This window comes from Notamacropus eugenii, chromosome 6, assembly GCF_028372415.1.
Source record: "Notamacropus eugenii isolate mMacEug1 chromosome 6, mMacEug1.pri_v2, whole genome shotgun sequence".
Lineage (NCBI taxonomy): Eukaryota > Metazoa > Chordata > Mammalia > Diprotodontia > Macropodidae > Notamacropus > Notamacropus eugenii.
Genome location: NC_092877.1, coordinates 172,489,647 through 172,494,531, shown reverse-complemented (window position 1 = coordinate 172,494,531; position 4,885 = coordinate 172,489,647). Strand labels below are relative to the sequence as shown.

General features: G+C 33.0%; 2 pseudogenes; both read left to right on the top strand.

Moving 5' to 3' along the window:
• LOC140512186 (nucleophosmin pseudogene) overlaps positions 1 to 4,885 on the top strand; it is a 355,194-nt pseudogene that overhangs the window by 312,240 nt on the left and 38,069 nt on the right.
• Positions 1,979 to 4,885, top strand: part of LOC140510825 (ankyrin repeat domain-containing protein 26-like) — a 34,642-nt pseudogene continuing 31,735 nt past the window's right edge.

The window sequence follows — 4,885 nt, the reverse complement described above, 5'->3', positions numbered from 1 at the left end:
AGAGATTACAATAGATAAATTATAGCTGTTATAAGTACCATTACTGTTAATGATGGGATTTTATTTATATAAGAAAAATAATTCTGAATAATAAAGAAATTGCTACTTAAATATTCATATCAATTTAACACTGTATTTGGAATTTAAATTCATCAGGGGAATGCTTAGAAAGTTTTGATAAAAGTGACCTGGAACAGGTATGTAAAAGTGACATTCAAATTTCTGATATATTACTTTACTAAAAGTGTCTTTCATACTAGTGTTATTGGAAGTTTTTCAGAACTTAGTTTGCTTTTAAATGCATTTAAATTGGCTTAAAACATAGTGCATTTTTCAGTGAACAGATAGGACTCCTTTTTTGAATAATAAAGCATAGGAATCTTTCATCTGAAAACGGATACTTTTAGAAATAGTCTCCTAGTGAAATGTGTCCATGATGAATGCTAGAAACCTAATGATATTGCTGAATTTTCCTTCATTTTCCACATGTATAAAATGAAGTCTACTTATAATCGTAAGAAATATTATAACTATTTATGATAATTTTTATAAGCTAAATCATTTAGCTTCTAATTACTTTGGTGTCATAATAGAGGGAGTCAAGAAGACCTGAGTTTGTCCAACAGTGAGTCTTTATCCCAGAAGCTGGGGTCCTTGGGTTTATGAAACAGTAGATTGCTAGATTCATTGACTATTGTGTCTTCAGGACCTAACATTACGAAGCGCAAAATGGATAATTTTGATTACATTAAATCGAAAATTTTTGCACAAACAAATCCAATGCAACCAAGATTAGGAGGGAAGCAGAAAACTGGGAAAGAATTTTTGCAACTAGTGTCTGTGATAAAGGTCTCATTTCTAAAATATATAGAGAACTGAGTCTAATGTACAAGAACGCAAGTCATTTCCCAAACGATAAATGGTCAAAGGGTATGAACAGGCAGATTTCAGAGGAAGACATGAAAGCTACCTATAGTCACATGAAAAAAATGCTCTAAATCACTATTGATTAGAGTGATGCAAATCAAAACAACTCTGAGATACCACATCATAACTAACATGACAAACAAGATGAAGATAAAAGTTGGAGAAGATGTGGGAGAGTTGGAGGACTTATTCATTGTTGGGGGAGCTGTGAACTGCTGCAACCATTCTGGAGAGCAATTTGAAACTATGCCCAAAGGAATACAAAAATGTGCATACTCTTTGACTCAGCAATACATCTTCTAGGACTGTATCTCCAAGAGATCATAAAAATGGGAAAGGGTCCCACACTTACAAAAATATGTATAGCAGCACTCTTTGTGGTGGCCAAAAACTGGAAATCAAGGTGATGCCAATCAATTGGGAAATGGTTGAATAAATTGTGGTATATGAATGTAATGGAAGTATATGAAGTATGTGAGGCAAGATTTGAACCCAGGCCTTCCTGACTACAAGACCAAAGCTACAAGAAATGATGAACAGGAAGACTTCAGAGAGTCCTGGAAAGACTTATATGAACTGATGCTGAGTGAAAGGAGCAGAACCAGGAGAATTTTGTACAGAGCAACCACCACAGTGTGTGAGGAATTTTTCTGGTAGACTTAGAACTTCATTGCAATGCAAGGACTTAAACAATTCCCAGTGGTCTCTTAAGGCAAAATGCTTTCCACCTCCAGACAAGGCACTACTTAATTTGATTGCAGAATGCAGCCAATCATTTTCTTTTGTATTACATTTTGGTTTTTTTTTTTTATGATTTCTCCCATTCATTTTAATTCTTCTATGCAACATGAGTAAGGTGAATATGTATTTAATAGGAATATACATGTAGAACCTATATAAAATTTTATGCCATCTCAGGGAGGGAGGTGGGAGGTAGTGGGGAAGGATGGGACAGAGGGGAAAAATCAAAGATATATGGAAGTGATTGTAGAACACTGAAAACAAATAAAAGGAGACCTGGGTTTGAATCCATCCTTAGGCTCTTAGCTATGGATGTTTAGTATGATGCTGGACAAGCCACACAACATTTGTAAAATAATTATGAATAATGCTTGTCTCACAAAATAGTTGTGAGGATGACATGAGATTATGTATATAAACTGTTGTGAAAACCTTAAAGTGCTACACAAATATTAGCCATTGTTATTATTTGAAAATTTTTGTCATTTTACCCTGCTGTTATACATTTTACAGGGTAAAGTACAAATGGATGCAAATGATCATGATGATCTCATTCAGTCATCTGACACAGCTACAGAGGATTATGATTTACCTCCCTAAAACTGTAAGCATGTTTTGTTATTGAACAACTTAGTGTTAATTGCAAAAGAAAGAACATTTTGAAATTTTCTGACAGAATAACAGTGTTAAACAGATATCAAAGATGTCTGACACAGTAAATTGGAAGTGAACCTAACCTGGCAGACCTTGGCCAAAATGAAAGGGAATAGGTTGACTGAAGGCTAATAAATTTCTCTGCCACCTTCTATTTGTTTCAATTCAAAAAGAATTACTAAGTACCTACTGTGTGGTAAACATACGAAGTTTATAAAGTTTCCTCATTGAGTGTGCAGTTTAATAGGGGTTATAACCTACACAGAACACTCAAATATTAAAATATACATAAATGTTGGAGGTGCACAACCATATTACTACTTGAAGTTCAGTGTGGAAAGAACATTAACTATCAAGAATAAATAACCTTTGTGTGAAGGTACCGTTTGAGTTGAGTTTTGATGGACGTATATGAATTCGGTAGGTATAGAACATGGGAGTATAGGGGGATGAAATGAACATTCCAGGCATAGAAACTCGAAGTAAAAAGGCAGGAAAATCACAGTGAAAAAATCCAGTTTTACTGGACAATATATAGCAGCAAGAATTAAAAATGGAAAGGTAGATAATAGAAAGGGCCTAGAGTTTTGTCTATAGAAAAGTCCCTCAAACTTGGAGCTTCATTTTCTTAATCTATTAAATATCATACTTCACAAGATTGTTGTGGGGAATGTATTTTGTAAGCCTCTATGTGCTGTATTAATATGTGTTATTTACATTGCATGCTAGGATAAGGTATATGAATATTATTTGCTTGATTGATAAAAGGAGAACCAGTAGAAGAGACTGACATGACTAGATGAAAGTATCAGGCACTGAGCTCTTTCGTGAAAAGAATAATCAAAATATTAAAATCTTTCACAAAATAGGATAAAATATCAACAATCTTGCAAATGTTCTGCCTGGATTTTGTAATTCTTCTGTCAGCATGGCATATAGAACAGTGTACTGGACACAACGCCATGAGTAGCTATGTTCAGATTCTGCCTTATACACCTACTAATTCTGTGAATCTTAACAAGCCCTTTAACTTCTCTGTGTCTCAGTTTCTTCCTTTGCTTCCAATCATTGAGCTTATCATTTCCTTTACTGTCCGTTTCACTTCGTGCTACAATCAGTGTGTCTGCTTCTAACAACAGTGTTATCCCTTGCTGCTTCAACTCTGTTAAACACTGAAATATATGAAGACTTAAAGTTACCAAGGGAAACCCAGTAAAAAAGTCTGTTGAATCTGTAACTTGATATAACACACCTTTCTAACTCTGGATAAGGTCTAAATTTGTTGACCTATGTGTCTGAAGAATAAAGGGACAGCAACTATTTTTCATAATGCTCACAAGATTTTTTCACTTTATCCTGGTGTTTCAGCTATATTTTATTTAAAGTTACCAGAAGTCTGACCAATGAATATATAAGGATAGATATTATTGTATGCATGTTACATACTTATTTATGCCATAAGTCTTTAAAGAAGCAGTGTTTACATACAATTATTTAACTTAAAACATTTATTATACTTATAAAATAGTTCAGTATATTTGCAATATATAGATATTAAGTATATAATGCATTTTATTAATCTTATTTGTCCCACTCAGAGTACACATCCGAATATTTACTTTTCACATATACTTCTCCCATATTGTGAAGAATTATGCACTCTCAAATTTTTTTTTTATAAAGCAATGTGTAACTTAGAGATTCTTTTTAATTGTACACAGTGCACACAGGGAAACAGGTTATTTTCACACTTGTAAATCTTGTGACAAAGTAATATTTTCCTGTATTCTTAGGATGTATATACATGGATATTATTTTGTAATTCTCAGAGTATTTGAATTCCAAATATGTTGCTAGTGTTCTGCAGATTTTAAAATACTCATGTTTTTATTGACCTGTGTTTTTCTTTGTAGAGATCCTATTACACATTTGAAAATTGAAGATGTAATTCTTAGATATGATCAAGCAGTCAAACGTAAAAGAACACGTTGTACACTACTCGTCAGAAAAGTTAAGAATTTAGAAAACATGATTAGTGGAATGCAGAAAGAATTTTCAGAAACAAGAGAAATGAAATCCCAGTTAGAGCATCAAAAAGCAGAATGGAACAGAGAACTTGGCAGCATCAGGTATGGAACTCAAAATTTTGCAAAATGCCTTGGAAGCATTTCTTTTAAAGTTGGAGAAATATGACAGCAAATTTGAAGCTGGAAGACAAGAATAATATTATGAATGAGCCCTACTTATTCCTTTTTACTCCATGGATATCCAGGAATTACATTTTTAGTAAATTATCAGAACTATTGCACATTTACTTGCAATTTATTTTTTTCAAAATGATTTAAAAAATAAAATCTGAATAATCCATAGTAATGGGAAAATAGATTGAATTTTATCTACATTCCCCTCTACACTTTTTAGCGGGGTGATTCAAATGCATCAAAACTCAGGACATATGAAAAAGTCATTTCTTCTAGCTATAACGAATTTATGGAATTTCTTGTGATTGAATTAAAAAAGCAAAAACGTCCACACAACTGTATGATACATTTTTGATAGAAGT